Source organism: Equus przewalskii, chromosome 18 (genome assembly GCF_037783145.1).
Source record: "Equus przewalskii isolate Varuska chromosome 18, EquPr2, whole genome shotgun sequence".
NCBI classification, from domain to species: domain Eukaryota; kingdom Metazoa; phylum Chordata; class Mammalia; order Perissodactyla; family Equidae; genus Equus; species Equus przewalskii.
In genome coordinates, this window is record NC_091848.1 from 4,275,197 (window position 1) to 4,301,996 (window position 26,800).

Here is a 26,800-nt window from a genome sequence, read left to right on the forward strand (position 1 = left end):
ATCTATTGCCAATCTTCCTTTTTTCTTCTTCTTCTTATTCGCCCCAAAGCACCCCCATTGCATAGTTGTATATCCCAGCTGTGTGTGCCTCTGGTTGTGACATGTGGGACGCCGCCTCAGCATGGCCCGATGAGCTGTGCCACGTCCACACCCAGCATCCGAACAAGTGAAACCCCGGGCCACCAAAGCGGAGCACGCAAACTTAACCACTTGGCCACGGGGCTGGCCTCTAAGTTTTTTAAATTTGAAAGAAATGCAAACATATTTACTAAAACCCAATCTAATCAATTTGCTAAACTGTTCAATATTTACTCTGCTCTTAAAAGATATGTGTAATTAACTTAAATCTACTTGTCCCCCATCAGGATGAGCCTAAGTACATATTTCAATGTAACAGGAAGCCTCGTCCCAAAAGCCTTGATGATCAGTGGAATTCTGAAAGGTGGACAGAAGCATGAGGGTGGGAGATGGGGAGGGTGCACAAGACTCATAGAATAATTTTCCACGACCCTCTTTGCCATCTCTCTCCAGAGCCCCCTTGTCAGAGCAGCTCCCATCTCCTCACTCTCCTTTCAACTCTCCAGCTGGCACTGACTCTCTGCCTCATTGCCTCACCCTCCCCCTTTCTTCCAGCCTCCTTGGTTGTTTCCTGTGGTCCACAGGGAGTTGAAGCTGACCTGCTGCCCAACCATCTCTCTGTTGCACCTCCCATCTACCACCACCACCACACCACAAAGGCCAGGGGCCATGGCTGCAGGCAGAGAGGACGCCACGGAAAGCAAGACCTGGAGAGAAAGACTGCTGTGACTGATACTTAAGCATTTTTCTGTCCTTGTCATGCATGATCCCGAGCATTTGGGGAACTCCAAGATAAAACATGGCTCCTACTTTCAGAAGCCTTCTAATTTGAATGGGGAGACGAGGCACGAACACAATCGTTTCAAGGCAACATTGTGTGTGAAAAAACGCTACAAGAGAGAAACAAATGAAGAGAGGTAGGAAATCAGTGGACTTTTCTTTGAGTAGCCTTGGACATTTGAATGGATGCCCAGCACAATGTTGAGGATAGGTCTGGGACCCTTAGAGACCCAGCGAGCGAAAGTGTTAGGAGGGTCATGATGAATTTCATGCTGTAGCCAACAGATTTTATCCCATCCTCAACTGGTCAAGAGGAAGTGTTGGGCAAAGTAGAAAGCTTGTTTCTAGAGTTGTTGCACACTGTGAAATGTTTTCCCACAAGCGTCAATGCTTAATTAACACCTAACATACAATGGCTACAACGGCTGATGCATGGTTAGGGCTAAGCAGGCTCTGTGGGTCATTAGGGAGAAATGTGGTGTGGTTCTGGGGTGAATAACACTAGAAGGGATCAACAAGCCCCTTGGACGTTTGATGAAAGCCCTGGGCCTTCTGCCCAGAAAAATGAATACACAGGCCAACAAAATTTTGCCTATAGTTGTAGAGGTAGTGAACTCAGTCCCATCTACTGACTTCCCAGGAGCCCACGGGCTGCCAGACAAAACGCAGGTCTTGAAATCAGACGTAGATCCGAACCCTAGCTCTCCCATCTTTGGGATAGGGTCTTGGACTTCACCTCTCTGATTCTGGGAAGTCTCTCTTTCAAATTCTGGGTGGTGACACACACCAGAGTTGTTGTAAGGACTAAACTAAAATAGAACTAATATGTAAAGCACTGACATATACACTAAGTAATCAACAAATGAGAGTTCCTACGTAACAACTGGCTGAGAAATGTATTCTTGAATTTCAAGCAACTGACTAAAAAATCTCATTAATAAATTGTAAAAAGAAAAAATTCAATTCCACTAGGACAAAGAAGTTTCAAACTCCCATCTCAAATGTACACATTGCTTGAATCATGGGCAAAGCACAAAGTAAATTCAGTATAGAGGGATGCGTTTTATGTAGGGGATAAATTACTGAAGACCTCGCGTAAATCAAAACTCGCATAATTCACGACTAATTTTCCCACTGGAATGAATAAAGTATGAAGACACTGGCACATAAATCTACAACCATTGTAGCACACTTTGCTTCAATGCAGTCTTTCATTTCCTCGGCATTATCTCCACTATCTCATAAAGTGCCCTCTCTGAAATGAACAGCACAGTGTATCACAGCACGTGTTTGTCTCTATATCACATCTACCTTCCTTTTCAGTTTTCTGGCATATTTTTAGAACTAGCACCAGTACCACCACCCATTAATAAGCATATGTATGACATTATTATATGACAATAAAAAAGACTCATTTATACTAACATTGAAAATTCAGATAAAGACACAACAGTGACCAACATCACTTGCAGAAATTCCTATTCTGAGAAACCACAGTGGGTTTGTCCATTTAAGACTAAACTGGGGCCCCCATGAAGCAAAGGGTAAACACAGCTACCATGTCACTCAAGCTGCCATTTTTTTTTTTTTTTTTTTGTTGAGGAAGCTTAGCCCTGAGCTAACTACTGCCAATCCTCCTCTTTTTGCTGAGGAAGACTGGCCCTAAGCTAACATCCATGCCCATCTTCCTCTACTTTATACGTGGGACTCCTACCACAGCATGGCTTTTGCCAAGCCGTGCCATGTCCACACCTCTGATCCGAACCAGTGAACCCCGGGCCGCCAAGAAGCAGAACATGTGAACTTAACCACTGCACCACCGGGCCGGCCCCTTAAGCTTCCACTTTAACTTTGAAATTACACAATTCTTGATACTTTTCTTTGAAACATCTGCATTATTTCATTTGTGCATAAGCTGAAATTTTATTAATGTTTCATAGACATACTTTCATACGTACATAAAATGTGACTACACAGAATCTGAAATAAAAACAAGAGAAACGTACCTTACAGCCTGGCTCACAGCTTTAATTAGGGAATCTGATGAGCAGCAGACTGTATCTATTAGGTCTGCCAGCTCTGACACCTCAGAGTTATCTGTATCAATATTAAAGAGTAGAAAACAACAGATGGCTACAGTTTCACAGCAGAAGAAAGCGTCTCTGACCTTCCTTCACAGGGGCTCTGGAGAACACTAGCGCTTGGAATTCTGAGACTAGAACTCATGCGCCTGTGCAAAGGCAGCAGGAATACTGCCACCAAGGCAGGCTAACCACAGACAGGGCTCAGCTGAGGAGGGGGAAAAGCAGAGGAGGGGAGTCGATAGAAGAAACAAACATGCTTGAAAATGAAAACTAGTTTCCAATAGCGTGTCCACATCTGTCTGGTCAAGGCAAAGTAAAAAACTTAAAATAGGTGTTAAAGGGTTGTACCAAAGTCGATTTCCTGATACTGTTCTACAGGTAGGCAATGCGTTATCTTACCATTGGGGATACTGGGTGAAGCGTACGAGGGATCTCTCTGTATTATTTCCTACAACTACACGTGCATCTACAATTATCCTAGAAAACGAGTAAACGGAAATTGGTATTCAAGTGGAAAAGCTAATCAGTTATTTGGCCAAGGATTTAGCTAAAGGATGGTCATCACAATGCTGTTTATATCAGCAAAATGCTGCACAAACTACCTAAACGTCTAAAGACAAGGAATTAGTTCATTACAAACATTGTGGTATGTATATACAAAAAATACTATGCAGCCATTAACATGATTTTATAGGAAAGCATATAGAATTTGGAAAAATGTTCACAATATATTTTCACAAAGCAGATTAGAAAATAGTATGACCTCTGTTTTGAAAATTTTAACTAGACATTATAATTTAACGTACTGAAAGGATAAAAATCCACAATGTTAGTAATGAGTGACTGTGTTAGGGGTAATTTTCTTTTTTCTGATTTGTGTTTGCTAGAATTTCTTCCATGAGCACTAATTCATTCACCTACAGATAGGTGCTAAGGCCCCACGCCACGTGAGGCCCTGCAGGACACCACGGCGCGTGAGGGGGGTCTGGGGTCTGTCTTCCTGGAGCTTCGGGCTGAGATGGACGGGCACAGCCGAGCCAGCAATACAGCAGAAGAGGGCAGACGCTGCGGTTCCCTGAGGCGCTTCTCCGAGGACACTTCCTCAGCTCCCAGAAGCCTCCCCGCATCCAGTTTCCTTCAGAAATCAGCTTTCAGTCCACACAGCCCAGTCTCTCAGTGACCAGCCACGATCCTCGCCCTTCATCTCTCAGGATCCCCGCTCTGGACGTGGCTTCTGAGACGGCCACTGGTCCTGTTCGTAGAAGAGAGACATGGAGACTGGGTATTTGTAAAGCATCTGCCAACTGCTGGGCTCGGTCACGGGCTTTGCTTACCCAACGTCAGGGACCCCTGTCACAGCCACAGGAAGGAGGGTGTCTGTCAGCACGGTACAGAGGAGTGAAGCAGAAGCACAGAGTAAACGGTTTGCCGACGGACACAACAGCTGACGGAGAACCTCCATTCAAACCCAGGCTGGCTCCAAAGTTCAGGCTCTTCCCACACCCACCAGGCTGCTCTCCCACGTACCTGTCAGAACGCTTTCCACCTACTGCCCTCACCCCCGTGTTTGGCTACATTTATACCCTCCAGGATGTCAGACTCCAGCTCTAAAGGCTCAAACTCTTTGGGAAGAAGTGCTGAGGTTGGAGGTGGAACCCGGGGAAAAGGGTTGAAACTGACCAGCTGCCAGCACAGCGGGAGACACTGAAGAGGGGGCTTCAGGCCCAAGGTCAGGAAGAAGCCCCTGCCTCCACTCTCCAGCTGCTCCCACGGTCCCATGCACCAGATGGCATCAGGAACAGCCTGTGAATCCCTTCTCTGCTCAGAAAAATAGCTTCAAATGTTTGTTTCCCTGACACTGCTCACCCAAAGCTTCTTTTTACCTTTTGGGATTCAAGAGGTCCTTGCAAGAGTGTACTTTGCAAGCCTGTCTGGGAAGAATTGCGTTTGTCTGTCCCTAATCTTTTGATCTCCTATACTCACTACCACTCTTGATAAATAAAAACCCTCAGCAAAGCCACCCTATATGAAAGTCCAGAAGCCAGTAAGGTGAGCTGTATTAAACCCACAAAAATCAATTCAGTGGATAAAAGTAAAATGCAGAGCAGTTTATAGAGCGTAATCCTTTATAATTAAAAATAAAAAAGTTTGTATATGTTGTAGGGGCATTAGCCAGCTCGCCCCTTTAAGACCATGTGTCCTTGAGGCTACTGTCTGGGCTACGTGCCAGCAACTCACGCTGATAACAGTCCTGGGCCTGTTTAACCCAGCTGTGTTCTCATGGGAGAGGTAGCATGAAGACCCTTGCAGTCTGAGGAAACATGGAGACACTCCAGGAGGGGCTCTGGTCCTTGGAATGCAGGTCATACAGGGACAGTCCCACTTAGCAAGCACACAGCCTTTGTTCCTCTGCCCACTTAACCAAGCTTCTCTTGGGGGCCAGTAGTGGGTGCACGTTGCTGTCCAGCCAGCCACCACTAGACCTTCCCTGTAAGTAACTCCCAATAACCTATATGTCTTATTCACTGTCTCTGGGTCTTTCCTTTGGTCTCTTGACAACCTATCCCACACTGCTCACCCACATGGGCATGGGGTAGAACACTTGGTGAGCCAGCCAGGAGACCAAAGAGAACGGCATGAGTGCCGAGACTATGGGCGATGGTAAGGGGAAGTCCACAGGGGTAATCTCTGGTTGGCTGGTGTCCTCCCTGTGTGGGCCAGTTGCCACCATCCTTGGATGGGGCCCACTGCGTGAGTATGGGGACGCCCCAAGAATGCCAAAGGGCCTAGGGGAAAGTCCTGGGCATGAGAGAAGCCCAGGCCATTGCTACAGCTGTGGGGTAGCCCCTCCCACTGTAGGAGGCTTGCAATGAAGGCAGGGGAAGTCCTGAGCATGATAAATGATGCGAGAAAGAAATCAGAAGACTGGCTGGTAGCTGCTGCACTGGGGTGGCCCCTCCTTGCTGCTGTTCACTTAGCAACAGAAGCTGAAATGGAAGCTAAGGCGAAGGTGAGGCAGCTACAAGAGAAATTAAAACTAGAAAGGAACATGGCTGGTTCAAGCCGAAACTAGCAAGGCTCTGTCAACACTCCTACGGGAGACTGATGAGAGGATAGAGGTCTGACCAGCCCTGACCCGCGGGGGCAGCTCCCAGGGACCTGCCTCTGCCTGTGCGGCACATGCGTCCACCATGAGGGACTCCACTGCCGCAGAGCTGGTGGAATCGGGGAGCAAGGAAACGAAATAGATGGGAAAAGGACGAAAATTGGGAGGGGGGCTTTTTAACAGTAATTATGTGTACGATGTATGTGCGTAAAACAATCCAAGATGGCAGCTAACTGCTTTAATGTCACAGGAAGTTTCTGTGAGTAATCTAAATATAACTGCTGGGGACAAATGATTTAAGTAAAAATGGGTAAGAGTTTTCAGGTACAATAATTATGTTTTATGGTATAAATGCTTGACAAACAGCTTCCAAAATCTTTCTGGTAACTTGAAACTTTAGAGTTTTGCTAAATTAAGTTAAATGATAAAAATTTGTGGAATATCTAGGTCATTTTCACATAAGATAAATTGTTAGAAATTGATTACTAAACATAGATTTGTCTGCCTTTGGTTTCTTATCTCAAAGACATTAAAAGATGCTTAAGTCTATTGATAAACGTTTTATACATGCTGAGGAATTTTGTATGAAAAAACATATTTCTAAAAAGTGTCTATACAAGCAAAGTAAAACATATTTTCAGTAAAGAAGGTATAAAGAATAGAGATGTTTTTCTTTATTTTGTTAAAAAAGATATATTTGTCCTAAAGTACTAAGAAAAAAAGGAAAACTGACATGGGACCAATTCTGAATGTAAAACGTAAGTGACAGAAGGTTTGCAGAAGTAAAGCCCTGAGGAGTTTTGTGTATGGTCAAGTTGGCTGAAATTAAAATGAATGAGTTTCAATATCAAAAGCAAGACAGTCACAAAAAGAGCTGCTGGCTCCAGTGCGCACACAGGGGCGAGGACAGACCAGGAGCCTGTGTGGCCAGGGGCAGACAGTGCCTGTGGGGGCAGGGAGAGCACGGGGAGCGCATGCATGGTCCACCCACCCTGGCACCGGCGCGGAGGCAGAGCAAAGCAGGACACCGAGACCTGAGGGACAGGCGGCCAGGACTCCCCGCCCCTCCCGCCTCTCCCCTGGCAGCACGACTGAGGCTGAGCAAAGCATGGAGAGAGCAGTCTGCATGGCGGCTCCCGCAGCCCCAGGGAGCAGCAAGCACCGCTTGGAAAGAAGTGATAAACAACCAAACACCGTTCTGGTGGCTTTTACAGCACCTCCAGTGGCAGGCTGGGAACACCCTAGCTGCCTGTGCCGCCCCCCAACCCCGGCCGACTAGGGGGAAGGCCAAAGGAGCTTGACCCATCCCTGCAGCACAGTGCAGGTGGCGGGCTATCAGGGGACCGGAGGCCACATGCGCAAATAACAATGTCTTGGTCTACAGGAGCAGAAGACATCTTGCTATGGGGGTGGAGTGAGCAAGATGACCTCCGTCACTTCTCACCCCACCCTGCAGCAACGCCTCTATATCGCCACTCTGGGATCAAAGCCCCTTGACGTTCCCTTGTTTCATTATATTGATGATGCTATGTTAACCTCTGAGTCTTTCCCAGGCCTCCAGGAAGCCTCTTGCTCCCTCATTGCCCACCTATGCCAAGGACCTGCATTGTCTGTCAGATACCTACCTGGGTGCAGTCTGGTCGGGGACACAAGCAGTTCCTGCTGCTATCGTAGATAAGATACAGGCTGCCTAGCCTCTTTACAAGTTGGGGCAAAACCATCTGGGACTGGGGGACCACCGAGCAAAGAGGCCTGGACCCAAGCCAAAACGGCAGTGAAACAAATCCAGTCCTTGGGTATTTGAACACCAGGACAACCATGAGAATTGGACGTTTCCAGTCACCCAGGGGGGTTGGATGGGGTCTCTGGCAGAGGCAAGGCAATAAACAGGTGCCCTTGGCTTCTGGTCCCAATTGTGGAAAGGGGCTGAAAACCCGTACAGAGCCCTAGAAGAACAATTGTGTGCTGCTTACCTGGCCCTTCAGCAGGTGGAGCCCATAACCCACTCCCTGCCGGTCCCAGTCTGCACTCATCTGCCCATTGCGGGGTGGCTGCGGGAGGCTTTCCAGAAGCCCCACTTGGAACAGCCCAAACACAGACATTGGCAAAGTGGCACGCATATTTACAACAACGAGGGACCCTGACCAACAGTCCCCTCAGTGCTGAACTGCGTGTCATCCTAGGTAACACACCACGGAAGAACCAACCCTGTTAGATGAGGTGCCCATGCCTGAAACCCTGCCAGATGTACAGCAAGGAGAAGGACCAATCCTGGCAGAGGCCTGGGATACGGATGGCTCTGCAGGGGAACACCCCCCAGTGGACAGCAGTGGCCCTCCAGCCTTCAACTAACAGCATGTGGTTAAACTCTGCTCTGGGTACGGTAGTCAATGGGCCGAATTGCAGGCTGCCTGGATGCTGTTGACTCGTGAGCCCGATCCAATGTGCCTCTGTGCGGAGAGGTGGGCAGCCTATAAAGGGCTCGCCCTGTGGATGGCCCAATGGGCACGACAGAAGTGGACTATTAATGGTTGCCCGTTGTGAGGGGCAGAACTCTGGGATGATATCTGGCAGCAGGTCTGGGAAATGACCGTATCACTATACCATGTGTCTGCACGTCAGGCGACAATGCCGCCAGGAAACCAGCAGGCAGACGAGTTAGCTCGAATTCACCTCCTGGAAGAAGCACCAGCAGAAAGAGTGGCAGGGTGGCTACAGAAGAAGTCTGGACACAAAGGACAAAGGACCTTATAGGCTGTTGCCAAGGCCTGGGGCATCACCCTGTGCTATGCTGACGTGGTGCAGGCCTGTCAGGAGTGCCCTTCTTGTTCCTTGCTGAGACCCTGGGCCATTCCCTGGGACACAGGCCTGTGTCCAAATAGCCAGAGGCAGCCAGCCTGCTCAATGCTGGCAGGTGGGCTACATCGGGCCCTTGCCTTTCTCTGATGCCTGTCGGTATGCCCTTACTTGTGTGGACACGTGTACAGAACTGCTGCAGGCATGCCCCAGCAAGAGGCCCACACAGAAGACCACCAGGAGAGGGCTGGAGCACCTCTGTGCTGCATACGGTGTTCCCACGGACATTGACAGTGACTGAGGGACGCATTTCACTGGCCACCAGGTACAGACGTGGGCTGATCAGATGGACACATCGGCATTTCACCTGCCATACAACCCCAGGGCCACGGGGCTGACGGAACAAATGAATGGCTTGCTGAAACAACACCTGAGGACAGAAGACAGGACCCCAGCCCACTGGACGAGACACCTGGCAACTGCAACACATCAACTGAATGAACGTGAGATGCACTCAACCCAGAGCATATCGGACGTTGACACAGAACCTGACACAACAGTACATCTGCAGACAAGCGCTAATCAACGAGAGGAGCTGCAACCACAGCCGGGCACTCAGAACAGCTTGCTTTTGCCTCTGCCACCGAACTCCCTGCTGAGACCCACGTGGTCACTTGGCCCTGGCAACGGCAGGTGGGATCCCGCTGGTGTGGTCTCTTAGCCCCTTGGGGGACAGACTTAAAACAGGATATCACGTAATTCCTCCAATTCCCCAAGGCACTTTCATCCTTTCCCTCTGGTGTGTCTTGCTGGATGGTCATGACCTCCCTGTTCTAGACCCCTCTAAACATCTTCCTTTTTGTCCTTAGGACAATGTCTGCCAACCTTTTCGCTGCCTGGGCACACACTGTTGCTGACACACAAAATCAAAACAACTGCTGGGTCTGCAGCTAGCTGCCTCCCTTCAACCACGGTGTCCCCATGCCATCTCCAAGCTGCCCGCGCCTCCGTCTGGGGAGCCCTGAGAGAGTGGAGGAGTGTTGCCCACTTTCCCATTCCTACCCACCTCCACCTGGTGACATGTTTTCTTTGGCGTCCTGGCCTTTTTACTACTTCTTTTATTTTCATGTTGTGCTCTCTATTGCTGTTGTGGTCTCAAGTTACAGCGCTCTACTCTGTGTCCGGCTGGAGGGAAACCGCAGAAGATGGGCACAATGCGATTGTAAGGGCCATTCGGAAACGTGGTGGGTGGAGTGTAGGGGCACTAGCCAACATGCCCCTTTAAACCATGTGTCCTTGAGGCTCCTGTCTCTGCTGTGCACCAGTATTCACGATGATAACAGTCCTGGGCTTGGCCAACCCAGCTGTTTCTTGTGGGAGAGTTAGCACAGAGACCCTTGCAGCCTGAGGGAACAGAGGCCCTCCGGGGTGGGGGGCCCTCTGGTCCTTGGAATGCAGGTCACACAGGGACAGTTCCCCTTGGTAAGCACACAGCCTTTGTTTCTCTGCCCACTTAAGCTAGCTTCTCTCAGGAGGCAGTAGCAGGTGCACGTTGCTGCCCAGCCGGCCGCCACTGCACCTTCCCTGTAAGTAACTCCCTATAAACCCGTGTGTCTCGTCCACCATCTCCGGGTCTTTTCTTTGGTCTCTCAGCAACCTATCCCGCACTGCTCACCCAGCTGTGCATGTGGCAGAATATATGTATAAACATATTTTTGTCTTTTAAAAACTTCTTATTGTGAAAAGTTATAAACACCACAAAAACAGAATACACTGAACCCCTCCACACCTATCACTGGCGGCCAAGCTCAGGCGATGTGGAGGCTGACCGATGAGTGGGTTCAGGTGTCGTCAGCCTGCTCCACCCGTCATGAAGTTCTCCGTCTGCCCCTCATTCAATGGTTTCCCCACCCACTGATGAACATGGCCTAGACCCATTTGTTTATGCCTGTATCATTCCTTCTGCATTTTAGCTGGAATTCTACACGGAAATTTCCCTCATTAACATCTGGTTAACTTCAAATACAGTGCACGCCAGGAAGGCAGAACAAATGCTGGATTCTTTATCATTTTATTGTTTTCACAATAATGAGTTGGTGCCCTAGCAACCTTCTATGGTGACCAATGAGTTCTATCTTTTGTTTTATTTTTAGTGTCATTATGAGCCCATAGATTTGTTTATACTTTATGTATTTATTCAATTGTAGTCTTACGGTCATTCTATCATATATACATATATGAAAAAATATAGAAGTGAATAAATTAAAAGAAGTCCCCCCCAGCTCCTCTCCCCAGAGGTGATGCTACAGAACCCACACAGTGACGTCCTCCTCCCCAAGGGGAATGGGAGTGGGTCTGTCTCATGCACCTTGGGAAGCTGGTCAGGAGCCCTCTTTAAACAGCAATCTGACCCCTTCTCGCCACCTCTGCTTCTGCCCCCTGGCTCAAGCCACCCCTGCCACTGCGTGGGGGAGTGTGACAGCTCCTAAAGGGGCTTCCTCTGCACGGTTGTTCCTGCAGAGGGCAGTTTTCACCCACCAGGTGACCCTTTTGAAATTAAGTCGTGTCTCTTACACTTCAGCTCATAAGTCAGCAGAGGCTTCTCATCTCACTCAGAGCAGAAGCAAAACTCCTCGCTGGGGCCTCCCAGGCCCTCGGTACCTCCCTGACCTACCATGTTTTCCCTCCTCTCCATTTCAGCTTCAACAGTTGGTGATTCTGCAGATACTCCAAGTATGTTCCTGCCTGCCTCAGGGCCTTTGCACTTATATTCCATATGGAGCACTTTACTCCCAAATACCTGCATGGCTCATCCCCTTTTCTCCTTCAGGTCTGTGCTCAAATGTCACCACCACCACCCTGCCCATCACCACTCCACACGCAGTCATGCCTATCTTCCTTTCGGGCTTTGTTTTTCTCAAAACCAATTATCACATATATAGCACCATAGAGTTTATTTATTTAATTATTTCCTTTGCTTATTTTTGTCTCTTCCACTAAAATGTAAACTTCATGGGCAGGAGTTTGGATCTTTTTTATTTTTTCCCTTCTGAAACAGGGCCTGGGACATGATAGGGCCTCAGTAAGTACCTGTTGAATAAATATAAAATATTGTGACGGCCAACACTATGTGTCTCCCCCAACCCCTGCCCCCACATATATGGGCACCACTTTTTAAGCTCAGCTCTAAAGCCCCAGGGTCAGTGGAAGACAGAATATCAGATTTTGCTATGTTAACTTGCTTATCAACAGGCATTTGAGTGCGGTTTGAGAACAATTTTTAATAAGCTATTCATCTCCTAACAGGTATGGTGAACAATAACTGCAAAGTGTCATAACGTATCAGGCTTTATTTGCATTGTAAAGTCAAACCAGCAGCTGCAACAGGAACAAACAAAGCCTGTCGGTCAGGGGCCTTTCATCCAGGCTGCCGAGTTCCACCCTGGCTGACAGTTCCTCCAGACTGGGCTCCTGGAATAGAAGATGTCATGCCCTTGGTCACCCTGTAGCAACTTAGTACAGAAGCCACCCGTCAAACCCGCAACGGCTTTGGTTCGGGAGCATTCCGCCTTTCTCTTACCTAGCTCAGTGACCCTCAAGCAGAGAAGAAACGCCAGAGCGGGCCGAGACTCTATTCACGACATGCATTCCCAGGCCCGTCCCGAGAGACAGTGGCTCTTGAGTCTGGAGGGAGTTGGGGAAGAATGGATACTGGACAGCTGTCCTCTAGGAAAACTGCCCCGCGATCCTGAGAGGCTCCTCTTGTTTAGAATCACTGTTCTAGTTGATGCGTACACTAGATATAATTACTGTGTGAGCCACTTTAACCGAAGAGGGGAAGGACCCGGGAGGAACCCTCAGTACTCAAGGACAGGCGAGTCACAAGTTTTCCAATAACTAACATCTCCCAGTTGAGGAAAGGACACAGTGGCTGGTTGACCCCAGCTAGAATAATCCCCTGGCCCTTGCAGTGATGGAAGGGAAGGGACTGCCAAACGTCGCCATGAGGAATAGGATTGCTACAATTTATTTAAGCCTTGCCCATAATGCATATTTTTACATCAGGTAGGAAATGTCTGTTCCTTTTCTCCCAAGACTGTTGGCCACATTTTGCAACAATGATAATGATGCCAGCTGGGTGAGTCAAGGAGTCAAAAGAAAGATTTCTTGGACTCTCAAGTTCTGGCAGTAGTGCTCTTTTATTCAGAGGATAGCATGGAATAGCATGGGGACAGGACCCATGGGCAGTGCAGAGCTGCAGGCATGGGGACAGGACCCATGGGCAGTCAGAGCTGCAGGCATGGGGACAGGACCCATGGGCAGTCAGAGCTGCAGGCATGGGGACAGGACCCATGGGTAGTGAAGAGCTGCAGGCATGGGGACAGGACACATGGATAGTCAGAGCTGCAGGCATGGGGACAGGACCCATGGGGAGGAAGAGCTGCAGGCATGGGGACAGGACCCGTGGGCAGTAAAGAATTGCAAACATGGGTTGAGGGTAGGGCTAAATTTAAGGCATAGGTATGTGAGTTATCTCTTTATAAGACAAAGGAAAGAATATGTAAAAAAAAAGTCACTAAAATGGTATCAGTGCAGGTGGGGTCTGGTTATTGGGTGGTCCTATAACTTTAGATAAGAATCAGATTGGATTAAGTAAATGGCTGAAGCCACCACCTTAAATATCATCTTCAGCTAAGGACAAAGGAGGATGTTGGTGGTGGAGGGATCAGTTACATGAGGTTACCAGACAAGTACAGTAAACAAGAGCAAGATTATTATGCAGAATTAGGTCCTTGCCTTCCCCATTAAGAGTTTCTAGAGATAAGGTCATCCCCCCTTCCTCCTGGTGCAGAGAGGGAGACACCCCCACAGATGGGGACTTTCTTCACAAATGCAAACGTCTCTCATCAAAGGGCAAGCAAATTCCACTTTTCAGAGTTTCCCTCCTGTCTGCAGCTTTCAAAAGTAACCAGCCCAAAATAATCCTCATCAATAACATCTTTCAGGCCTCTATGATCCAAATGGATCTTCTTCTTCCCTAAGTTATCCCGGGCCTCAAAGGGTAGGGGCACAGCTCCTAACAAGGGGGATCCAGCCTGAAAGATGAAAGTGAGGAATATTCAGCTAGAGCAATGCACAGCACCAGAAATTAGAGAGCCAAACCATGAAGGGGGTTCAGGGAGGGCTTCCTGGAGGAAGTGACATTTTAACCTGCACCTGATGGATATGCAGGATATGCAGAGAATGAGGTTGGGGAGAAGAGGGGAGGGAGGACTGTCCAGTCATAGGAAGTGGCGTGTGCAAAGACCCAAAGTGAAGGTGACCTGCATGTGGAAGGATAGAAACGAGTCCCGGTGCGGCTGAGGCAGAGTCTAAGGCGGGCGGTGGGAGGCCACACATGAAAAGAAAGGCTAGGGCCGTCACTGGGGGCCTTGCAATCCATGGAAGGAACCTGGACTTTATCTTAATGTTGAAGAGAAGCCACTGGAGCGTTCTTAAGCAAGGGAGTGACTTGACAAGTGTTGCATTTCAGAAAGAAGCAGCCAGCTGCGCTGGGAGCATGAGCACGACGGAGCAAGGCTGGCGCAGCAGACCCGGCAGGAGGACGCGCCTCCCTCAGGGCAGAGGCGAGGGCCTTCCAGCCCTTTTTCTCCCCTCTGCCCACTGTGACAGGAGGGAGCACCTGCATTCTGAAAGCAGCATCTTGAGGGGCCGGAAGTTCTTTTCATTATTCATCCAACAATTTCCTCTTTCAGAAACACTTCTTGAGCACCCGTTATCTTCCACACCTGCCCTCTCCCATATAGTAGCCACTAGCTGCATGCGATTACTGAGCACCTGAAAGGTGGCTAGGCTGAACTGAGATGTGCCATAAGTATAGAATACTCACCAGATTTTAAAGACTTAGCACAGAAAGAAAAACGTAAAATCTCCCATTAATAATTTTTATATTGATTGCATGTTGAAATGACAATATTTTGAATATATTGGGTTAAGTAAAATATATTTTTTAAGTTAATTTAACCTGTTGCTTTTACGTTTTTAAAATGTAGCTAGTGGAAAACATTAAATGACATATGTGGCTCATATTTACAGGTTACCTTACATTTCTGGTGGACAGAGTTGTTCTAGGCACTATTCCTGGCATCAAGAATATGGCAGAGAGCAAAGCAAAGCCCCTGCTCTCATGAGAGCTCAGGTCCCAGTGGAATGCAGTCCCAAATCAGCGTCAGACAGAGCCACAGGAAACACATCCTCCAGCACCTGTAAGCACTCCCTCCCTCACCCAGACCTGCCAGACAGCCGCAGTCCTGGAGCCTGCCTGTGACCACGGGGCACCGAGGGCTGCAGAGACTGACCAAGCCACCGGCGGAGGCCAAAGGTCGTCCCAGGCCTCTGTGCAAACAAAGGCCTTGGGTGGGTTCCTCCGACACACGCGCCAACATAATGGACAATGGATCATCCCCCAACACACCAAGTGGAGGCCGCAGTGTGCAAAGAACCCGTGCTGCCGAGGCCACGTGCACGCTGTGAGTTGAGGCCGTTTCAGCAACACAGCAGCATCCATCACATTCCATCAGCACCGGGAACAGGAAATTACTGCGACTACAACCGCGCTTCTATTCGGGTTTGCTAATCTGTTTCCGCTTTACCCTTGTACAACAACTAAAAATATGAGGGACTTGTAATTGGCTCTGTTGAACATATTTAAGTAATGCTATAACAAGGCTAATTTCATTTAACACTGGAAATAAGTTGTAATAGTTTTCCCTAAAAAGGAACTCTCATATTTCTTAAGTTGTAGAAATCCTGCCCTGGATTCACTGCACCTCTCTGTGACTCCGGGCGTCCCTGTGGCCTACAGCCTGCTACTTGTCAGTAGCCCTGAATAGCCCCAGGGAACAACCGGCCCTTCCTTCTCCTCACCAAGAGGAAGGTCCGTGACAATGCAGGGACCTATCGCCAAGCCAGCCACGCCTCTCAGGGGAGGAACATACACCCAGAGCAACAGTGAAAACCTGGAGACAGGTAAAGGGCACTGCCCAATCAGAATGGATGCTACCTGTGAGGAGTGAGTCCAGCCTTCCCACTGAATGCCACCCTGTCCACCCCCACCCCCATCCATCCCCAACCCTGGTTCCCCAGGCGAGGGAGGGCTCCCAGGAGCTCCCAGTTGTCGTGCCTGCCATGGGACTCCTCAACTGTCTACAGGGCTGCCCTTGGAGTGTCCGTCTCTGTATCACCCCCATTTACAAGTCCTAGGCCAGCATAAAGGAAAGGAGGGGCATAAATCCTGCTAGATTGGGAAAGCAGGGAGCATAATGGTTAAAATGATAGACTCTGGAGCCAGACAGCCTGGGTTGGAATCTTAGCTCCCACCACTAGCTGAGGTGGCCATGGGCAAGCTCTCTGCACCACCACTCCTCTTCTGTAAAATGAGGATAATAGTAAATTCTCCGTGGGATTTGTACTACATATAAAGCACTTGGAACAGTGCTTAGCACTCAACAATGCTATGATTACTGGGAAGCGCAGAATACCTTTCTCACACGGAAATAAGTGGACCTAAAAGGCCCAAACCCTGTAAGAACTCATCCTCCCTGACCGTGATTAGCATCCGGCCACCTCTGATTTGGAAGGACTCCATCCTGAGTTGCTCCACACAGGCCCCTCCCCCTACAGCCCCCACAGGGTCCTTGGCAGAAAAATGGACTTGGGAGCTGCCACAGCAAGAGGTGCACTTGGCAGGGAAAGGAGAGAATTGCTTTGGCACAGGCCAATATGCCACCTGCAAGTCCACACCGCTGCAGTCTCATCGCGATCTCCAGAACCCATCGCTCAGCTTCAAGGGAAAGCATGCAGGAGGTGTCCCTCGGCATGAAGTTTTGGGGGCCCAAGCTGATTTCAGTCACTTGTAAAGAACATACTCACACTCTTGGAAGGCGGGGAGTAAGACATCACCTAAAGCACTCGATCAGAATCCCTGACTGAAACGCGAAAGCAACTGGCGCTCGAAAGCAGTGGTCCTCACACACTGGTGGTATCAGAACCACGTGGGAACTTAATGAAAACACAAGAGGCCTCTGCGAGCTCTCTCAGCACCTCAGGTGCTCCTGGAAGCCACGGCATGTAAGACCCACGGCTCTGAAGGGAAGACAGCTGGGGAAGGGCCGGCAGCCCGCAGCCACGCTCCAACCCAGCTCCGCCAGAAGGCCAGAGCCGCAGGCCCCAACCACACGCTCGTCCTTCCAATACTGTAATTGATAAAATTAATAAAAACAAAGATGTTGTAATCATGTTTAAGTAGAGCTGTCTACACGCACAGTGGCATTTTGAAAAAGTATTTGCATAAGTTTATTTTAGACTCGGGGATTCTTACAGCTCTCACACTCTCCCACTACTGCTGAAAGAATACTTTAAAATATGACGTGAAGACATTTAATTAGCTTTTAGTTGAAATGGCTCCAGGAAGAAAATTACAAATAGCACATTTGTCTTCACAAAAAGTCACTGATGGACAAGAAAGCACCACGAAACTCAGGGCACAGAGAGTGTGGTCACCAAAAACAGAAACGGAAGACTCCAGAACAACAGTCTCGCGCAGTCGTTCCCAACAGGTGAGTCCAGAGTTCTAGGAATGGGTTACCTGGGTTCTAGTAAGCATCTTTTAAATACCAGAAGTGACAGTGTAACACACTCTCAGACACTGTAACTGATTTGCGCTAGAAAGTCCCCAACTTAACAGAAGGCAATATTCTGAAATTTTGTTCTTTGCCTCGGAGCACAGAACCTTACCACAGCACAGTGTTACGGACATCTGGGTAGGACCCAGGAGGAAAGATGTAGAGGAGGGAGCCCAGCAGCTTGGCTCTGAATACTGACCCCACCGTGAATTAGAAACCTCATCCTTCCAGCTGTTTAGCCACCGAAGCTGGAAGTTGCCCTATATTCTCACTCTCACAACCCACAACCGGTCCAACAACAGCTTTAGTGTATGTGCTGCTGAAGTGAGCACAGGTCCAACCACAAATCACATTGGTCAGCTATTTCTTTAAAATATGCCCAGGATCCAACCACTTTTCTACTCCATTTCCATGAACCACTCCATCAAGGTTCATGCTACCGACATCTCTTCCCTGGATTACCACACAGGAGCTTCCAAATGACCCCCCGAAGTCAGATCCTGTGGGCTCTGCTCAAGGTCAAAGCCCGAGGCCCTACCGTGAGCTACAAAGCCCTATGCATCTCCGCCCCGCCCCCGCCTGGCCTCTGCTGTTCCCCAAACACACCCAGCACGCTCCCATTCGAGGACTCTGCACTTGCTGGTCCCTCTGCCTGGCACTCTTCCCCGCGTCCCTGGCTCCCCTCCTCTCCTCCACTGGCACTTCATATGTCAGCTTCCCGTGGTGCCTACTACATTTATATATACACAGAGAGTATCAGGAAGATCCACAAGAGACTGTTAACAGCAGAAGACTTGGTTTAGTAAGATTGGTTTGGGGGCAGGGTGAGAAAAGGACTTATTTTATACTCCTTGGTACACTTTCTTGGCATTTCTATAATAATTAATGGTAGCTAATACCATGATAATGCTGAGTGATTAGAGACCCAGCTCAGGTCACAGAAACCCAGGTGGCCCTACCAGTCCTGGAGTATTAGAGTCCGTATGCTCTGTGTGTTTAGTGGGGTTTTCTACTGAAGTGTAATTGACATCTAATGTTAGTTTCAGGTGTACAACATAATGATTTGACATGTGTATACGTTACAAAACGCTCACCACAGTAAGGCTACTTAACACCCATCATCGCACATAGTTACAAACTATTTTTTCTTGTGGTGAGAACTTTTAAGCTCTATTCTCTTAGCAACTTTCAAATATACAACACTGTCTTGTTAACTATAGTCGCCACGCTGCACATGACATCCCCAGGACTGACCGACCACTAGCAGTTTGTACCTTTGACCCCCTTCAGCCACTTCCCCCACCTCTCACCCCTGCCTCTGGCAACCACCAATCTATTCTGTTTCCATGAGTTCAGGGTCTTTTGTTTTGTTTTGTTTTTAGGTCCCACATATAAGTGAGATCATACAGTATTGTCTTTGTCTACTTGACTTATTTCACTTAGCGTAATGCCTCAGGGTCCATCTGTGTTGTCGCACATGGCAGGACTTCCTTCCTTTTTACGGCTAAACAACGCTCCGCAGCATATATAGGCCATGTCGTCTTTACCCCTCACCCTTCGACGGGCACTCCCGTGCCTTGGCTGCTCTCAATAACGCTGCAGTGAACAGGGCTGCAGATGTCTTTTGGAGTTAGTGTTTTCATTTCCTTTGGATAAACACCCAGAAGTGGAGTTGCTGGATCATGTTTAATGGGATTTTTCTGGGTCCACCTGGGAAGGAATCTAGGCATCAGGTATAATACTGTTTTCTTGAGGAAAAAAATTGCTTGCTCTAGCCTATGCCAAGTGCTTTTGTCCTTCTCTTCCCTCCACTTCTCTCCTCTCTGCCATGTTACTGCTCATCTGAGTCACCCTAGGTGGCTCCTCGGAACACTCCACCAAGCCCCAGCCAGCCCCATACAGCCAGCTGTGTGCTCAGAAGGCAACACCTGGCTCGCGACTGTTTCACCTTCCCCAAGGCCTGAGGCCTAGACAAGCCAGCCCTCGCGTCTGGGGCATGTATGGGCCTGGCGCTCCCAAGGCCCAGCCCGGCAACATGAACATGCCAGAAGAGAGAAGCCCTCTTTCTGGAAGGCAGCATTCTCAGCTTTGTGCTTAAAAAGTCGCATTGTGCAACCCACGCACACTACAGGCCAGGCACACATCTTTTGGGTCTCAAAGCAAAATCAGAATTTACAGGAGGTACCCAAGTTTAGAACCAGGATTTTCCCTCCAGCAATTAATGGATGACTGAAGAGAGAAATGAGCTACACAGAGCACTAAACCAGGACTGAGGAAACCTGTGTTCTCCCACTGCCTGCGACATAATGGCCCAGTCTCCTCATCTACAGGACGAGGGGACTAGATGGGGTGATGGTTGATGACTCTTTCACGCTTCATAACCTCTCAGTCATGGCTGCAGTGCTTACGATGTACCAGATCCTTGCAAGCTTTCACGTCAGCCCCCTTAGGTAGCTTAATCAACACAGGAATCTAGCAAAGTGGGTATTATTATTCCATTTGTGCATGAGAAAAGTAACACTCAAGAGCAGTTAAGGAACTTGATCAAAGTGATGCCTTGCATGGTTGGTAGGTCTGGGAGTCATACCCATGTCCGTTCAACTTTCCTGCCCTGCCTTGTCGTACGTACGGTATCTCTTGCACAGAGAGTGGTCTAGAACCCCTGTAATACACAAGTCCCTGACCACCAGGACCCAACTCTCTGGGGTTGAACAGCATTGATTCACCCATTCACTCATTCAACCAATGTCTGTGCTTCAGTTGTTGGACACCTGCTGGTAAAGTCCCCTTGATGAGTTTGACTCCGCAGGTGCCATGTGAATCACTCTGACCACTGCCAAAGGCTGGCACCATAACCCACCCAGGGGCTTCACAAACAGTGTCCAAAAGAGATGGTGGTTATTACTGTTGAAATGGTGGTGCTTGGGGTGGCATGGGAAGGAGTCGGGACACAGGCCTGGCTGTGCAACATAGGCTGAGCCTGTGATGCTGTCCTTGCTTGCAGCCATCCTACAGCGAAACTCAGGGCAGCACAGTAAGCTGGACAGTGTTCCATTAGAGTCACAAGGGAAACCGGCAAGACAGGGGCAGATGACTTGGCTCAAAGTCCTCACCACAACTAAGCAAAGCAATTTCAAACATTCAGCATCGTCTGTGGATCTGTAAGGCCTCCTCCTAAGGCTGCACTGCTCCGACTGGCACAGAGTATGGAGCCTTAGAAAGGAACATTTCCCAGCCTCGGAAGGAAGACGAATTGTATTGCTTCTGTCTGCGTGGCTCCCTAGTTTGCTGCAAAGTTGGTCCAGCAAAAGGGAAAGACTATATAACTTGAAATACATGCAGACGTCCTGCCATTGCAGCCAGGCAGCTTGAAATGAAGAGTGCCTGCCTGGAGAGCACAGGAGTGTGTGGGGGACCCTCAGGGCCGGGGTTCAAAGTGCAACTGAGCATCGTTATCTATTACGAGGTCTGACTGCAAACACAGTAGGAAACACTGGCTTAAACACAGTGAAATAGGCTTGGTCCTTCATTTGACTGTGGTCACGGATTTGTCTGTTTCTTACTTCAGGACTTGCCAGGGCTTTTATTTGACCAGGGCAATGTCTTCTCCACTGAGCACCTGGCAGGAACAGCACTTCAGGGTTCCCACTCCAGGAAACACTGGGCTTCACAGCATTCCAGCCTCAAAATAGGATCAGCAATCTTTTTTTGTAAAGGGCTCAAGAGTAAATATTTTAGGCCTTGTACACCATGATGCAAAATCAAGGATATGATATAGGTACTTAGATACAAGAGAGAAAACAAATTTCTAAAAATATTTTATTGGTGAAGTTCAAAATATAATAATCCTAACTGTGTGCAACTTTTTGCAGTACAGGTCTACTAATGAACAGATTGAAATTCCTTTTGGGGAGATAACATTTTGCTTAATTGGGCTCAGAGTCAGTCTTCTGTATTATCATGGCAGAAACGCAGCCTACCACGAATGATCAAGACAAAGTATCCTCTAGGACAGAGCTGGAGGGGGTTCCACAGAGCGGTTGTCCCAGCTCTTACAGATGAAGGGAAGCCCAGACTCCTGGCAATACCTGCTCCCGACTCACAGCCACAGAGGGAAGACCACCCTGGTCTTCTGAGCCTGCAGTTCCGCTGTGCCTCTTCTTAGAACACTCACGTCTCCTCTGACCTAGGGGCGTACTCATTATCTGGAATGTAGCAGGTACCTTTCAGCATTAAAAAATCACATCCAGAACAGCCTGGTTTTTTTTGAGGAAGATCAGCCCTGAGCTAACATCTGCTGCCAATCCTCCTCTTTTCGCCGAGGAAGACTGGCCCTGAGCTAACATCCGTGCCCATCTTCCACTACTTTATATGTGGGACGCCTACCACAGCGTGGCTTGATGAGCGGTGCCATGTCCACACCCGGGATCAGAACCAGCGAACCCCGGGCCGCTGAAGCTCACTTAACTGCTGCACCACCGGGCCAGCCCAGAAGAGCCTCTTTTAAGAGGCCATATTCAGTTTGTTAATAAAATGGTGAAAGTGACTGACGTGAGTTTGGCCACTAAGGCATCACTGCTCATTATTGCCATGTTGTTCTTACTCACGCACGTGACTGTCTGTCCCCACTGGATCATGTGTCTCGAGGACAAGGGGTGTCTTACTCATCTTTCTGTCATCAGCACCTGGCACATAGGGAAAGTTCAATAAATGTTTGCTTAATTAATCAATTGTTAAGTAATTAATGCCTCTTTTGCAAAAATCTTTTATTGAGGTAACACTGGCTATGACATTATATAGATTTCAGCTGTACATCGTTATATTTCGACTTCTATATACACTACATCATGTATCACCATCACCATCAAAAGTCTACTTTCTATCTGTCACCATACAAATGACCCCCTCTACCCCTTTTTCCCTCCCCTCATCCCCCTCCCCTCTGGTAACCTCCAGTCTGTTCTCTGTGTCTATGTGTTTGTTTCTTGTTGTTGTTTCATGTTCCACATATGAGGGAAACCTGTATGGTATCTGGGTACCTGTCTTCCTCTGTCTGACTTATTTCACTTAGCATAATTCCCTCAAGGTCCATCCATGTTGTCACAAATGGCAAGATTTCATCTTTTTATGGCTGAGTAGTATTCTGCTGTATAATATACTATATCCTCTTTATCCACTCACATCCATTGACGGGCACTTAGGTTGCCTCCAAGTCTTGGTTATTGTGAATAATGCTACAAGGAACATAAGGGGTACATAGATCTTTTCAAAGTAGTGTTTTCATGTTCTTTGGGTAAATACCCAGCAGTCGAATAGCTGGATCATGGAGTGGTTCTATTCTCAATTTTTTGAGGAATCTCCATACTGTTTTCTGTGGTATAGCTGCACCAGTTTACATTCCTACCGGCAGTATATGAGAGTTCCCTTTTCTCTACATCCTCTCCAAAACTTATTTCCTATCTTTTCAATAATAGTTATTCTAGCGGGCATGAGGTAGTATCTCATTGTGGTTTTGATTTGCATTTCCCTAATAATTAGTGATCTGAGCATCTTTTTATATGCCTGTTGTCCACCTATATATCTTCTTTAGAAAAACATCTGTTCAAATCCTTTGCTCTTTTTTTTTTTTTTTTTTTGAGGAAGATTAGCCCTGAGCTAACTACTGCCAATCCTCCTCATTTTGCTGAGGAAGACTGGCCCTGAGCTAACATCCATGCCCATCTTCCTCTACTTCATATGTGGGATGCCTACCACAGCATGGCTTTTGCCAAGCAGTGCCATGTCCGCACCTGGGATCCGAACCAGCGAACCCCGGGCAGCCGAGAAGGGGAATGTGCGAACTTAACTGCTGTGCCACTGGGTTGGCTGGCCCCTCCTTTGCTCATTTTTTAATTGAGTTGTTTGTTTTAAAGTGGGACTACATCAAACTAAACAGCTTCTGCACAGCAAAGGAAACCATCAACAAAACGAAAAGACAACCTACCAATTGAGAGAAGATATTTGCAAAAATCTTTTCAACTCCTTCACTTTCAGTGACGTGTTGGTCAGCACACTACTTGCTTCCTGCTTCGAACTCTCCAATGACCCACACCAAACCTAGAATAAAATCCACATTCCTCATCCTGGCCCACAAGGCTCTTCCTGATCTGGCCCCTGCCTACCTCTCCGATCTTGTCTCTTTCTACTCTTTCCCACTCCAGTCACACTGACGCATTCTTCCATTCACCAGACACGCTAAGTTTATTCCTGCCCTCGTGCTTTTGCAAAGGTGCCTTCCTGCACTTAGAGCTCTCTGCTCTCTGATCTTCACATGCCTCTTCTGGCATTCCCCGTCCTCCCTCAACCGCTGTCACTTATCACTACCCATATTTCCTCATTTTTTTATTGGGTTCATAATAGTTTATATCAGTGTGAGATTTCAGTTGTACATTATTTCTTGACTGTCACCACATAAGTGCTCCCCTTCACCCGCTGTGCCCACCCCCAACCCTCTTCCCCTGGTAACCACTGAACCGTTTTCTTTGTCCATGTGTTTGCTCATATTCCACATATGAGTGAAATCATCTGGTGTTTGTCTTTCTCAGTCTGGCTTATTTCGCTTAGCATAATTCCCTCCAGGTTCTTCCATGTTGTTGCAAATGGGATGAATTTGTCTCTTTTCTGGCTGTGTAGTATTCCATTGTGTGTGTATATATATAGACCACATCTTCTTTATCCAATCATCAGTCGATGGGCACTTGGATTGTTTCCATGTCTTGGCTATTGTGAATAGAGCTGCAATGAACAAAGGGGTGCAAATGTTACTTTGGATTGTTGATTTCAAGTTGTTTGAGTAGATACCCAGTAGTGGGATGGCTGGGTCATACAGTATTTCTATTTTTAGTTTTTTGAGGAATCTCCATACTGTTTTCCATAGTGGCTGCACCAGTTTGCATTCCCACCAGCAGTGTATGAGGGTTCCCTTTTCTCCACACCTTCTCCAACATTTGTTATTTTTAGACTTAGTGATTGTAGCCATTTTAACAGGTGTAAGGTGGTATCTTAGTGTAGTTTTTATTTGCATTTCCCTGATCATTAGTGATGTTGAACATCTTTTCATGTGTTTATTGGCCATCTGTATATCTTCTTTGGAAAAACATCTGTTCATCTCTTCTGCCCATTTTTTGATCAGGTTGTTTGTTTTTTTGTTGTTCAGTTGTGTGAGTTCCTTATATATTATGGAGATAAACCCCTTGTCAGATATACGATTTGCAAATATTTTCTCCCAGTTGGTGGGCTGTCTCTTTGTTTTGATTCTAGTTTCTTTTGCCTTGCAGAAGCTCTTTAGTCTAATGAACTCCCACTTGTTTATTTTTTCTTTTGTTTCCTTTGTCTGAGAAGACATGGTATTCGAAAAGATCCTTTTAAGTTCAAAATCAACTCGTGTACTACCTACATTTTCTTCCAAAAGTTTTATGGTTTCAGGACTTATCTTCAAATCTTTGATCCATTTTGAGTTTATTTTTGTGTATGGCATGAGATGATGGTATACTTTCATTCTTTTGCAAGTGGCTGTCCAGATTTCCCAACACCATTTATTGAAGAGACTGTCTTTTCTCCATTGTATGTTCTTGGCTCCTTTGTTGAAGATTAGCTGTCCATAGGTGTGCAGTTTTATTTCTGGGCTTTCAGTTCTGTTCCATTGATCTGTGTGCCTGTTTTTGTATCAGTACCATGCCATTTTGATCACTATGGCTTTGTAGGACATTTTGAAGTCAGGGATTGTGATGCCTCCAGCTTTGTTCTTTTTTCTCAGGATTGCCTTAGCAATTCAGGGTCTTTGGTTGCCCCATATGAATTTTAGGATTCTTTGTTCTATTTCCATGAAGAATGTCATTGGGATTCTGACTGGCATTGCATTGAATCTGTAGATTGCTTTGGGTAGTATGGACATTTTAACTATGTTTATTCTTTCAATCCATGTGCATGGAATCTATTTCCAGCTCTTTAAGTCATTATCAATTTCTCTCAGTAATGTCTTATAGTTTTCATTGTATAAGTCCTTCACCTTCTTGGTTAAATTTATTTGTAGGTACTTTATTCTTTTTCTTGCAATTGTAAGTGGAAGTATATCCTTGAGTTTTCTTTCTGAGAACTGAGTTTGTTATTGGAGTGTAGAAAAGCAACTGATTTTTATAAGTTGATTTTGTACCCTGCAACTTTACTGTAGTTGTTAATTATTTCTATTAGTTTTCCAATGGGTTCTTTGGGGTTTTCCGTATATAAGATCATGTCATCTGCAAACAGCAAGAGTTTCACTTCTTCACTCCCTATTTGGATTCCTTTTATTCCTTTCTCTTGCCTAATTGCTCTGACCAAAACCTCCAGTACGGTGTTGAATAAGAGTGGTGATAGTGGGCATCTTTGTCTTATTCCTGTTCTCAGGGGCATGGCATTCAGTTTTTGCCCACTGAGTATGATGTTGGCTGTGAGTTTGTCATATATGGCCACATTTCCTCATTTCTTTATGTGTGTCCTCATTTATACATATGTGGTCTCCATGAGAGAAGAGGGCCTTGCTGTCTTTTCACCACCAGCATGCCTAACCTCTCAGCCAATGTCTGACACACGTGGCACTCAATAAATATTTGTTGAATAAATGAATTAATTCCTCCAGGACTCCTCAGCCTTCTTTTCAACTATACTCATTTAATACAACAAATATTTGTTGAAAATCAGTGTCCTCCTTTTGGCTCCAGGGTGTGATGTTGGCTTGAAGAAAACATTGTAGTTGCCTAAAAACCTGGGTGCAAAGACGTGGTGGGAAAATCAGAAAGAACCAAAGACAAAACTGATGGAGCCATCGTACGGATGTAAACGTGCTTACTCTCCAATTTGTTTTCACTTTAGTTTATGCCCCTTTAAACCAATGGCCAAAAATTACAGCCTCTGAGTGGCTGGCACATAAATTTCTGACTTTGAAACCACTTTATTTCAAGCTTGATAAATAGCTTTTGTCACCAGGTAGAGTAATTAAGGTGCAGGCTTGGCCATCACTACTCTGGGCTGACATTACTTTCTTTTCAGTATTTGGTTACCTGCCTGTCGGATTTGGCAGAGCTCACAGCAAGACTCAGGGATGAATTATGTCCATCCTCTCCTGGCAGCAGCTTTGTCAGGAAGATGTATCACCCCCTGTACTGAGCAGCCACTGTTTTCAAAGATCCACGGCAGGCATACCTGGGACATGCCGCCAAGCCCCGCTCTTCACCTCTAGTGGCCACTCCGTCACT

The 26,800-nt window shown here is 47.3% G+C and overlaps 1 long non-coding RNA gene across 1 annotated transcript in view; it reads right to left on the reverse strand.

Annotated features, from left to right (window-relative positions):
- Positions 1 to 2,761: 2,761 nt before the first annotated feature.
- Positions 2,762 to 26,800, reverse strand: part of LOC103550633 (uncharacterized) — a 40,634-nt gene continuing 16,595 nt past the window's right edge. Inside the window, exon 3 of the long non-coding RNA XR_544837.2 lies at positions 2,762 to 4,194. This is a non-coding gene — a long non-coding RNA (uncharacterized lncRNA). The remainder of the gene's footprint in view (positions 4,195 to 26,800) is intronic.